A 13,940-nucleotide genomic window follows, 5' to 3' on the forward strand; every position below is an offset into this window, starting at 1 on the left:
GACCCCCTCCCCCATTCTTCTTCAAGTTTCAGCTTATACACCTACTGGCCGAAAATCAATTGAATATAAAAACATTACTCATTTATTTCAACATGAAAATCGGTTCTTGGACTTGAATTTTTCAAATTTGATTTTAAAGGATTTGGTTTTCTAGAAAATTCAAGAGTTTTTGAAAATTTATAATTCAAGAAGTACAAAATAGAGGAAATTGAATAAAAATTGAAAATAAAGACAGTTTTGATCATGACACTAATTTTTTAGAAATCTTCATGCTTTCTGAAGAAATTTCTATACTCTTTTCTAGCTTTCGTGCCGGTAGACAGCCTGGAGACAATCCAGAAAAATCACGGAACCTACCGAAGGAGAAACCTCGATCACAAAACCATGTCATAAAAATAATTACAAATTTGTCTATTCTGGAGAAATATTATCACAATTTATTATTTTTTATTGATTTACCTAAGTACTCGTATATTTTTGAAGCAAATAAATACAAAGAGGAAGTCCTCATTTTTACCCACTCAACTTTTTATAATGAAATTTAAGTTTAATTTCAATCACATACTTGACCTTACACCATTTTTTTCTGATTATTCATTTCAATAAATTAGATTAAATGAGAAAAACAAACATATGTACCCAGATGAGAAGTGTAATTTCACAAGCAAAACATGTGACGAACTTGAATAAAATCTCGCTAAACGTCGTCATTTTACTAAATTTTGGTGTTAATTAAAATGATCAAAACTTAAACACATTCGATTTAATCAAAATTACAATCTTGAAAATATAAAATTTTACTTGTTTTTTTGGCTTTTTTAAATTAATTAATTTCAAAAATAGCGCGCTCTCGTGACATTAGAAAGAAATGCTCAATATCGAAAAATTTTCTACTGTCTTTGCTGGGTGGTTTGGAAGTGGTAACTAAATCCTTTAATAATGTCACTGAGAAAAATTTCTAACGGGGTAGAAATGAAAATGGAACCGAAAGCAAACTTTCAAGAAGAGCCCAAGTTCTCAAAATTGCATAAATACAGTGCCAGAAGATTTTAATTATTAGATTACTAGTACCCTGTACCTATACGTAACACTTGACGAATTCCGCGTTGGTTCTGAACATGGTAAATGCCTTATTTTATTACATTGTACTAAGTAGGTACACTACACTGAATATCACCGAATAAGCATTTCCATCACTTTACCACGTTAAGGACCCCTCAGAAAATACACAGGGGAAAGTGCCTGGATAAGAAAACGAATATGAAATTCGCAATGATGTTTTAAGAATAGCTAATTCAAATTTGCCGGATTTAAACCTTGCATAGAAAAGAACACAACACAACAAAGCATTCATAGCATTTCGCAAATTCTATACTGATTCCAAAAATGATACATTCCACATCACAATGTAGCCAATGTAGGTATATGTAAGTACATCTTCAAATAAAAATTAATCCACTATTCGCACAACCTTTCTATTTTCAATTTTCACCTACATATATATATATGGTATTTCTTTCACCATAATTTTGAATATTTGAAAAAAAATTCCACACTACAAAAACAAGGATCCTTTAAACCACTCGTAGGAATAAATAATAAACTACATCCTGTCCCATACTTGTTCGAGAGTCTACCCTATACTTTCAATAATCCACCAACTTCGTACCAAACATGTAGAAGCAATAAATTTCGAGTCAGTCACATTACAAGGAAACGGGCCTATTTTTGTTTCACCATCTTCTGGTTGAATAACTTTTATTAAATTCTAGGTAACAAAGTAATCAAGAAAGACTTCTACCTGTTTTTTACTCTAAAATGAGAATTTTTTATTAAAAACGAAAATGAAAAAAAAAATGCTATAAACACCGCGAAGAAAAAAAAAGAATCAGAATACTTTCAAAAAAAAATTATTGAAGCGGGATAACATTATTAAAACGTTATCGAACAATTTAAGAAAATAAAGAGTAGTTAATAATCTGATCTTGGAAACTTCCACAATGAATAGAGATCTTATCAACGTCTCTCTTTTCTAATTGTTTTCATTCTCGAGAAGAAAATTAACTCGAATTATAGTCTCTAAAATATATACCTACTCCGAAACGGCTAAGATAATCGTCGAGAGTTCAAATTTAATTTTTTTTTTCGATTAAAAAAAAGCACATCTCCTCATTTTTCGAGTATACCTACCTATCTTTTGAAATAAACGTCAAAAAATAAGAGCGTTGGTACAATAATCCATACTAAAAACATAAATTACAAGTTTCAATTCTCGAGTACCTAGTTTTGTTAAAAATGAGCTTTTTTCTCCAAAAAAATGGAACGACTATAATTTGTTATACTATATATTTCACAAAACACAGCCGGTATCTCTCTTTCGCTAAGGTAATTTCGTTAAAACGCCACAGAGAATACGAAATTCTGGTCATTTTTAAATTCAAAAAAACTCGACGTTAGATAAACTGCACTTGGTAAATGAACTGACTAATGTAAAATTTGTTAGCTGCTTTAAATTTCAAATGAGCTAAACAAAAAAAGCATTTTCAATTACTTACCACGTAGCATGGTTGAATTTCACGAAAGAAAGCGAGAGTTTCCAACCTTACGTAGGTACATCGATATGAGAGAAAAAAATGAGCGAAAATTCGATTATATAACGAATGAAATTTCAACCAACTCGTAAATATAAATTACCGGTAATTTTTCCGGCACCATCAAACCGGTATATTTTCTTTCATACGATTCAACGTACCTACCATCATAAATCAAAGCATATTTCCTCAATTTTCAACGTGTGCGTTTAGTTCATACACGTAGTAATAATATTTGGTAAAATTTTACTTGCAATTTTTTACCTTTACGAAGAAGCGAATTTAATCAACATATCGTGAAAATATTAAATTAAAAAACTTGAAATCCTGTCAGATAAAATAATAACAGCGGTAAAAAAAAACAACAAAAATGGGGCGAAATTTTGCTGGAAATTGAAAAAAAAATCGTATATCTTACCTTCACTACATCGACGATGATGCCGCCGGAATTGAGAAAACAATCGCGATAAAAAAATCACGTATAATTAGCCAAGTCCAATGAACTAAGCTACGATATGCAGTGCTAAGAAGAAACGAAGGAAAACACTGCCGGAGTTACGTTCAAAGTCTCAGCAAGAAAGGAGGAAATCAGCGAAACGACCATATATCACAAAAACGTCCACGTACATGCGCACCGCTCGAAATTTATAGCTTTTCAAAGTGTAGAAATGATGAGGCAGCATCGGTATCAGGATATCGTATGAGCTTCAAAAGTGAAACGCAGCCGCCAAAAAACGTTCAAATAATTATTGTTTTTTGTAAACGATGACAGCGATACGAATTGTTTGAAAATTTTTGTCATTTTTCTTCTAATAAGAGAAAAAGTTAGGCAGTGTTGACCGATTTCAATCGACAAATTTCTCTTCAAAAATGTTGCATTATTGGTGATTTGGTGAAAGTATTTTAGAAGCTCATCACTCATCAGTGTAATAGTAATGGTGGTAATTTTTCAACCCCATAACAAAAAAAAATGACGATGTGATAATCTGAAGCTTTATTTTTTTCGTATTTTTTATCCTACATTTAAAATTAAGTAAAAAAGATAGGCAAGCACTTGAATCCAAATCTACGAAAGAGCTCTGCGAATCCTAAAATGTTCTACTTGACATTTAAATTGAATTTCTCTGATCATTAAATTTGTGAAATTTTCGTAAAATGTTCGAAGTAGGGAGACATACTACATTGTAGCTATGAGAAAAATTTACAACTGATCGTGAGTCTTTTTAGTTCGAAATTCGACTAGGGAACACAAAAGAAATGCCCCTCTTCCATATTATTTTTATTTTTATTTTAATTTCATTTCATTTTACAATTTAGGTATTTTTATGCATTTTTTTCCCAATAGATAAAATTTCGTCCTCTCTCCTCTTCACACATCATCTCTTGCTTCAAATATCAGGTGATGAAAAGCTGGAAATAAAGACATCTGAAGCGATTTCATGACGATTAATTGGCAACACTCGATCAATACCTAAGATCCAGATAATTGAGCAAAAAATAAATACAGCTAGGCTATTATTCAAAACCAAGTTGAGCAAAATCAGACTTATTGAGAAAGAAAAATAGATCTTTTTTTAATCACAGCAAACATAATAAATGAAACTTGGCGGCTTCTTATTCATTTTGTTATTTTCTGTTTCTTTTTTTTCCATTTCAATTCTTCTTTTGTTAATTTTAATTTTTCTATTTTTTTCACTTTTTTTCGTTTTTTCATTATTTTTATTTCTTTTTTCTTTTTATTGTTTTTTTTTTACATTTTCACTTTTTCTTCCTTTTTGGCCAGTTTTTGTTCTTTTATTTCTATGTTTTCGTTGGTTCTTTTTTTCGACGTCTTCGTTTTCTTTTCTTCAATTTTCGTGTCTCGTCGTATTTTAGTACATAAATTTTTCTTCTGCCATGTTTTTTCATTACATCAGTATTTCTTCGTTCAACATGTCTTCATTATTTTGGAGTTGATATTTGATATTTCTTCAATTTTCACCTCATCACATTTTTCTTCAGCGATTTCAGGTTTATCATCACATAAATTTTTCTTCACAGCTATTGTATTAACTTGTCTTTGTTTGACATGACTTCATTATTTTGGAGTTAAAATTGGTTATTTCTTCAATTTTCATCTAATCACATTCTGGTTTTTTTTTTCAACATGACTGGATCATTTTGCAACTGACATGAGCTACTCCATCAAAACTGGTAAATAGAATAGAACTGCTTTTCTTGGACTTGTCTGAATAAAATGTGAATATTCAAATCGGTAAATTCTTGATGGGATGCAATTTCTTCATAAACAACGTAATCGCCAACATCATAAATTCGGTCACGGCTGACTTTTTTTGTCAGTTTTTCAATAGAAACTGGAGATACCATTTTTCTTCTCTGATAAAGCACATCCATTGTCAAAACTTTTTCAAAATCGTCAACAGATGCATATTCTTGCTTCAGCCGGAATGAATAACAGCATACAATAATGTATAAACGTGTGATAAATGCAATGACAAAATAACATTTATAAATTGATCATGGACGAAAAGCTGGTTAGGTATCAAGTTCAGGAACGAGCATAAATGATGCATGATGAATATCATTTTCCAGAGGTTAACGAAAAATGATACTTTGGTGATGATATAAGGGAGTAGGCAATAATTCTCTGAATACTCTCCATGTTCATTTTCTTGTGGATTTCTAGTGCATTGAATATGTACAACATGGCTTCTTCAAAAAAAAAAACATTATTCCATGATTTCTTGAAATTTGAAAATTTTTCATGTCTTTGGTTTTTGTTTCTTTTTCTTTTTATTAAGGCCTATTTATTTATTTATTTTTTCATCATTCAACAACCGCTAAAAATTTCACTCATTATGAAAGCTGCGAACTACAATTTTTGTTACATAAATCGAAATTTATCAATTTTCAAACGCAAAATTATTCAATTTATTTTATAAATTTTTTTAGAAAAATTTATGAGCATTGTGCACATTTATTCAACTAATAAATTAAGCTTTAAACATTATTTCAGCTTTGAAAAAGCAATAGTCTTTCAAGAATAACAGTTTCTACGTATAAAATGACTAAACAATACTTGGTATTCGCTGATAAGAATTTAAAATTCGACTCGTATGTTGACTTATTTTGTTAAGCAGCGTAATTAGCATCAGAGGTCAATGTGAAGAGGTAGAGGAGAATAAGAAATGACGAAATAGGTCCAAAATCAATATTATGGAATGAACAGTCTCAAGTTCCAAGTCAATCTACAAAGTTATTCGATGTACATTTTAATATTTTAATTGTGGATAGAAGTGCATGGGCATGCACTTCATATATGTATATAATTTCAATTTCGGTTCTTTTTTTAAGCGTGAAACAGCTGTCAGCCACAGATTATACAATTAACACGGAGCACGAGTTCCATAGGATTTGGTAAGCTGATTTTTCCCTTTTTCTCTCGAATTCAAACAGAATATATGTAGATTTGGTATCAACTATGGACACCGCTGCACATTGCATTCTTTCACATTTGATGCAATTTTATAATCATCACATTAATCAAGTCTACATTTGCTTTCCCAAGTCGATAAGTACAAATTTAGCATCGCAGATTTCATTACAGTCAATTATGTCCTTTTGTGTATAGATATCTACTTATACTAACACTATTCTTCGTAAATTAGGCTATTTTGGAAATCTCCCAGTGGTTTGTGGTGCATTAAATTTTTTGGTTTTGGTAAATATGAACTTTTAAATTTAACGTCCATGGACTGTTTTTAATAATTATTCTAAAGTTTCGTTATTTTTGATTGCATGGTTGTTTTTGTTAAAGTTATTGTTTGTTTTTGTCGAGGTCATTTTTTTTGAAGTCGAAGATGAAAAAATGTGCAGAGGGCCATAACTCATTTTTTTAAATTTATTTCATTTTTAAAGCTTTATTGGCTTCATACCTACTTGTTTCTTTTCTTGCTACATTATTCATTACTAAATTTTATTTTTATTGAAAAATGAAATCTTTCCCAGTCGGAGAAATTCTATGATTAAAATATAATATATAGGCCTCCTTAATTGAATCGGTGAGAACAGAAAGGGGCTAAGTCCATTTTCGTATTTTTCAGGAATAACAAAAAACTGATTCATTTGAAAATCAAAATTTTTTGGTAAACATACTTAAGGTCATTGAAAGAGGACCCCAAGTGTTTAGAAAAAAAAAATATTCACGTTCGCCGGCGCTGTTGCTGCCTAAACAAATGGGCCTTAGACCCTTTATGCACTCAATCGCCAAAATTTCTCTTAAAATTGCTCGGGCACGAATGGGGCTTGATTCTACACCTAAGTACATCACTTAGACTGCTATCTCCTTTAAATTGACCAAAAACCCCTTGCGATATGAGACTTTTTGCCGAAGTTGTTAATTTTTCTTCTTTTTTCAGTACAGAGATAAACTTAAATTTCAAAAAATGGTCTCCCAGAAAATGTTACTTATTTTTCAAGGAATTCAAAAAATTTAACAAAAAAGTCATCAATGCGGATCCGGCTCTTTTCTGTACCCAAATACCACTTTCCCGGCAGTTTTGCGGAAATCGGACATCACCAGTCGATCCGCTGTACTTTGAAAGCCCCGTATCCGTGAAAAAAAAAAATTCCGAAAAATAAATGTGACTTGGACCCTTTTTGTTCTCACCTATTCAATTGATTCCACGTCTTTTTCTTCTATCTCTTTAGGTTCAGCGAGGACGTCGTCTTCAAAAATCAATGAATCTAATTATAAATTAGACAGATGACCTTACATAGCCAGACAGAAGACTATGAGAGGCTAAATCAGAATCAGGGTTGCAACGAATCAGTAAAAAATGGATTCGAATCTGAATCCTCGAATCACTTCTGTTTTTTGGATTCGAATAATTAGGTCTAATCTGTGGATTCGAATACCTAATTGGGTGGATTCTTGATTCGAATCCGGATTCAAATCAAGAATCCAGATTTTTTCAATAAAAAATGGTTTTACAAGTATGATTAGGTATTCAAATTAAATTATCAGATCTCAATTTTAGTCATTTTCAAATTTTCAATGATTACTTGTACATTTCCATACCATTCGATGAAATATCGGATATCCCAAAGATTTTGTAGATTTGAATCCACAAATCCGGATTTTTTTTTCGATAAATAACGGTTTATTTTGATTATTTAAATAATTATAATACACCAATTCAGCCATTTTCAATGATATAACGTGTTAAAATATCCCGAAAATGTGATATAACACGAGAAAATTGAAAATTGATGGATTCGTTCGTTAACAAAACGAATCCATTAAAAAGATTCGAATCATTTTCGCAAATCTGCTTCGGCTTTTCGGATTGGAATACATTTTTTCGGATCCAAGAACGGATTCGAATCTTTTGCAACCCTGTTAATAATAAACTATAATATTCCAAAGTTTGTGCTTATGTTTCTGCAGCCCATTGTTTCTTCGACAATGAAGAAAGGAATACTAAATTAGAACAGTAAGTATTCTTCTATTTTTCGACTTTTTTTTTAGTAAAAACTTCCAACTTTTTCAAGCATTAGGATACCTGTCAATATAATATTATGATATCTACGTAATTTCAAAGTAGGTATCAATACCAGGTTGTCACATCACTAACTTTGTTTGTATTATCCATTTCAGAACCAATCCAACTGAATATTATGTTTCAATGTGGTTTATTATTATAATTATTGGAAGTGATTTTGAAACTATAGATCTCATTCATTGTGTCAAATTTAATTTTCAATATTCATTATTGTAGGTAAGTAGTATTGCAGTTATGATTTTTCAACTCGACTATTAGGTAATTCGTCAAAGGGCAAACACTGATAATACGTAAGAGCTCATAGGTACCTCTTTAAAGCTAATTCAATCTGTAAGACATTTTCTTTCACAATATGAGCCATTCATTACACAATGTATTAATATAGTGATGCATGATCTTCTAAGAAACATCCCACCCCTTTTGCAAATTTTGAATCATTTTTGAAACAAAAAAATGATTCAACTTTATAATCATCTTAATTCTACTCAAAAAATCGATTTAGGTAATTTGTGGCTATATATGTGCTTGAAGCTTTTATTTAAAATGGATGAATGTTTGCGGGAGTTATATCAGATAGGTAGGTAATTGATAGATTCAAATGATTTTTTTTTCATTGATCAATTTGTACGATTCATTTTGATTTACCTATACCTACCTACACATTTCATTGATATGAAGTGAAAAGTTAGCTAATTTTCTCCGAACTGCTTATGTGATAAATTTGTAGGATCATGTAATTTATTCAGAATAATTAATGATTATAATAAACACATTCATGTATTGATCGATTTTTTTCAATACAAATACAGTATGAAACCACCCATTTTTCAAAGTATTTTTGTGTAGTAGGTAATTATTGCACTGCACTATCAACGTTGTAACTTGTATTGGTTGATTTTTTCCAGCTCGTTTGTACAACGAAGTACCGATATATGATCGAGTCTCATTTGAGTAACTAAATATGAATGTAGGTACTAGGTAAGTATAAGGTGCGCAAAATTATATTACTTTCTAAAATAAATAGGTAGGTACCTAAATGAATCAGGTAAGTAAATAATTTAATCATTTACACGGCAATCTGAAATTTCAATTTCAGATTCCACCATTGAACCTCAAACAATAATTTCAACTAAGTAGTTCCATCAGAAACGACGCGACTTTGCATATGAATTCAACTTTTTCCACCATCAATACGAATTTTATAATTCATTCGAAAAAATCAACGCATATCACCCACCTCCTCATCAGCAAAACATGTTTTAAAAAATAAACTTCAAAAAGTTCTGGATGCATTTATGTCGCTTACTCACCCGTTGTCATCACCAGATTGTTATCCAACAGAAACATCAACACAAATTAATATCAATTCAACTTATCCAAGTTTGATTGTTACCACTTTGTCAATAATTCAAAATTCAACCATTATGTCATCGTAGTCATCAGCCCATATCACCGGCAATTTCAAGTTCAAAAACTTTCTCAAGAACATACCGTATAAATAATTCAACCATAATAAATTCATCATTGTCGTCGTCAACCCATATAAGGTTACCTATATCATCACTTCATCAGCCATTCAACTTCAGAAATTCTCTCAACAACACCAATATAATCGCACTGTAGTGATAGTATCATTTTTGAACATGTTAATCATTCATTACTGGACCTAAAATTTTCGCTATTCCCTCGTATGTACCTACCTACATACAAGAGATAAACAGACCTAAACAAAATGTTCTACAGCTGAAAAAAAAGCTCAAATTCAATAGTCAGTTATCATTGAATTCAAATTCTACGCAGTCTTGCAAATTAGTAAAAGAATTGCTGGACTAGGTACCTTATTCTAATTCATTTTTTGTCTTCTGTAAATTGTTCAAACATTTTATTTACTTACCTATGTCCGGGATAGTTTGAAGCTTATAGGTAGAGATAAACTCTACACTTTGGACCAAAAACTTGTAAAAAAAAAAACTTCTGATAAACTGAATCCAATAGATAACAGATATCCATTATCTCACAATACATATATGATTCCATTACACAAACTTTGACGTAAGCAAATTGATATTCTGCAAAACCTTAGTAATTATGAGTATCTGTTTCTTAGCTTTTATGCCTAACCATCCGCATCATATAACAATTAAGTAAATTAAATACACATGCAATACCAAGTAGGTATACTTACTACCCATATTCAATTATTCATATACCTACTAAAGTATTACCTATTGTTATTTCTGCTCCCGATACCAACTCAAAACAATTAACTTCCCATTTATGAATGTTATACGATCTCAGATCGACTCACCCAGCTTAGGACACCTTGGAAATCACTGAATAGATACATCAAAGAACACCTAAAAAATTTAAAACAAAGAATAACAATCACAGAAATGAAAAAATAAATCCGTCAACATTACGGTCACAAATAAATTTAAACAAAAAACGTAATTTAAAAAAACAGATAATTATTGAGTTACACTAATAAAAAAATTCAGAATATTAAGCCACCAGCATAGAGTCGAGCAGCACACTGTAACGATAAAATTACTAGAATTCGGGATATTCGAGCAAGAAAACCAACCGAACTAACGCGACGACCGATGAAGAATGAATAAAGTTGAAGTTCCAAGACCCACTAGAGCAACTGGTCAATGGTCAAATATGTACAATGGTGAACGTGACTAAAAGTCTAAAACAGTAACGTGTGCACTTCTTCAACTACTTATCTTGTGCATCTCTCATCCTCTTCAGCATTTAATCGAACGTATCGATAGAATATTGGTATTACATTGATGTAGGAAATTGAAAAATTTAAATAAAAATGAGAAGTGCACAATATGTACATAATTATGTACCTACCTACATGTCAAAATGTATTAGACCCTCAAATCTCCGATTTTGACAATAAGTACACGAAGCTGATTGGAAAAGGCTACCTAACAGTAAGTATTTTTCCTCAAGAATCTTGAATCGACCAATGACGGCAATGACCAATTAATTTCAGCGAGGAGATCCTCACTAAACAAAATTTCTTCAAGATATAGTGAATCGTCCTGCCAAACAATTGGAAAACTCATTTTAAAACTGAAATAACTTCAGCTTCAGCACATATGAAGTAATTCGTTGAGCTTATTCCCACTCCGCCCACTCGCAATTCCCAATCAAGTACCTACTCAAAATTACAAATCTCGAAACTGTCAAATACCCGAACATCAAAAATTATGATCTCAATTGCTTCTCACTCAGATAAAATAATTCATCACTTTTGAATTTGTGCTCAGTATCTAAACCAAAATAATGTAGCCTATCTACCATCTACCTATGTACTTCAAATAGATTAAATTTTTCGAAACAATTTGCTAATTTAATTAAACAAGTAGGCCTATTTGAGAGATGAAAATTTGGGTTTAGTTTAATTTTACTCTCATGAATACAAATCTGAAAAAATAGAACTTCGTACATAGCTCAGAAGACTATGAACTGATATTTGAAATGAAATTGAACGTAAAACTAAAAATGTTTCAATGATGTTTTCCTCTCTTTCTGTTGGTAATTATAGACATAGGTAATTATTTTTATTACCTATTGATAACGAATCTTACGAATATTTGATGACCTTTACGCCTATACACTTATCAAAAATGAACAACAAACTAATGAGCACCTAAAACTTTACAACGCAACACAATTTCAACCTTCAACCCGAAATAACAAGATAACAGTAACACAATAAGCACAGGTTCACAAATAGTTTTGAGTAATTCAACATCAGAATACAATTTCCTCTTCAGTACAGAAAAACACTCAATCTCGAACAAGAGAACGTATCAAACTTACATTATAGCTCAGTTAGGAGCATAAGTAAAGTAGTTAAGTACATATTTCGATACTTCTAATCATTACCATTCAATACGTCACCTTCGTTACCTAAACCACAAGCCAGAAGCCACTCACTGTTCATTGAGCATCAGTGTTGGCAACGTTCGCAAAAAGTTCACGTTCGCAGATTTTGTGAGCGTAAACAATAATGCGAACTCGTTCGCGTTCTCTAAAATCGGACGAGCTCGCAAAAAGTTTGCGACTCGTGTTCGTAGGGTGCGAACTGCGAACGTTGCCGACACTGCTGAACATATCAACCAAAAATTCAGCCACCATCGAAAATCGAAATCAAATCATAATTAAATGTAAGTATTTTACTCATCAAATCCAAAGCGATGTTTGGTGTTTTTATTTCCAACCTAGGAAAAAAATGGTCAAGAATCAAGATGCATGGGTTTTGCCAACCGAACTGACAAATGAAAACAAATTTTCATGATTTGCGGCCAATCCGGCCATATATCTACTCGTATGCATAATAAATACTAAAAAGCAGCATGTCCATGTACCTTCATCTAATCATATCATAGGTAAGTATTAATTGCATCAACGCATCATCTTCTTCACATCATATAATATCATACATGAGGGGATTCATTGCAGGGCTTGAAAACCGGATAGATATCGCTCTCGGTTTTGGTTTCGGTTCTATGTTTTTTGAAAAAGTAAAGGTTTCGGTTTTGGTTTTGGTTTAGGTTTTTTGAAACATTATCTCTCTCGTTCCGGTTTTGCTGAAACGGTTTGATTTCAAAAGAATCGGTTTCGGTTTTGGTTTTGGTTTTGGTTTTTTCCTTTTTTCTCCATTTTTTAGAGGGAAGAAGGCCAAGAAAGTGATCACTTTTTCAAAAACTTTGTGTATGCGACTAGAAAGCGGCACTTTGGCAGTGCCAAATTTGTCAACTTTTTTATTTTTCAGGCCTTTTCACCTTTAGCATCAGTTTTTACTTTAATTTTACTAAAAATGCAGGCTAATTACCTGAAAAATTCCAAAACCAAAACCAATTCAGTTTTCAATCGGTTACGCTCTCGGTTTTGGTTTTGAGTTTGAGAAATAAACGCTCCCGGTTTCGGTTTTGGTTTTAGTTGTGGGAAAATAACGCTCCTGGTTTCAGTTTTGGTTTCGGTTTTGAGCAATTTTAATCGGTTTTTGGGGGTTTCGGTTTCGGTTTTGGTTTCGGTTTGCAAGCCCTGATTCATTGAACAGAAATCTTACTTTTAGATATTTGAAATTCTACCAACAAAATAAAAACTGGCAATTATAATCAGACATAAGTACCTTTATCCTTGAACAAACGGTGCATTTGATATGTCGAAGGATCCAGAAAACCAGAATTCCGATGAATCAATGAAAAATTCGCGAAAACTAGAAAATCGAACGACGAAGGACGAAGATAAAAAATAAGTTCTCCAGTGTTGAAATTCGAAGACGAGCGACGATCTTGTAACATGGCGGCGACTACGACACAATGCTTATTACTTCCGCGTTACTTTCATAAGAAATGTACGTAACTTTTATTTACTATACGTTTCGGTTTTGCACTGAATATGACTGCATTTAATACGACATAAAACGACGAAGCTGAATAAAAAATTTCAAAATGAACATCAAAATAACTTGAGCACATGAGCAGACGCTTGCAGACAATCACACAAACACGAGGAACAACGACCGATCGGTTCAACGCACATCGTCGCTACTGCGCACTGCGCATCATGCAGATGTACTGTATGATTGTCCGACTGAGGCCCGTCACACACTTGCGCTACGCTATGTTTTAAAACGTAGCGTAGCGAAGTTAGTTTCATTGAGGTATATGTAGGACCACACACTAACGCTACGCTACGTTTTGAATGCGCTACGTTTTGAAAACATAGCCGAGTTTTGTAGATGATCTACAAAACTGCG

General features: G+C 32.0%; 1 protein-coding gene across 4 annotated transcripts in view; it reads right to left on the reverse strand.

Moving 5' to 3' along the window:
• Positions 1-13,736, reverse strand: part of LOC135838348 (GTP-binding protein Di-Ras1) — a 176,910-nt gene extending 163,174 nt beyond the window's left edge. For 2 of the 4 annotated variants that reach the window (XM_065353932.1, XM_065353933.1), the window contains exon 1: positions 3,010-7,396. The gene's annotated coding sequence lies outside the window, so the exon portion shown is untranslated. Of the gene's footprint in view, positions 1-3,009; positions 7,399-10,463; positions 10,513-13,310 lie in introns of those variants that run through there. The other 2 variants (XM_065353934.1, XM_065353935.1) reach the window with 2 other exon arrangements.
• Positions 13,737-13,940: the final 204 nt, after the last annotated feature.

Source organism: Planococcus citri, chromosome 3 (assembly GCF_950023065.1).
Source record: "Planococcus citri chromosome 3, ihPlaCitr1.1, whole genome shotgun sequence".
NCBI classification, from domain to species: Eukaryota; Metazoa; Arthropoda; class Insecta; order Hemiptera; family Pseudococcidae; genus Planococcus; species Planococcus citri.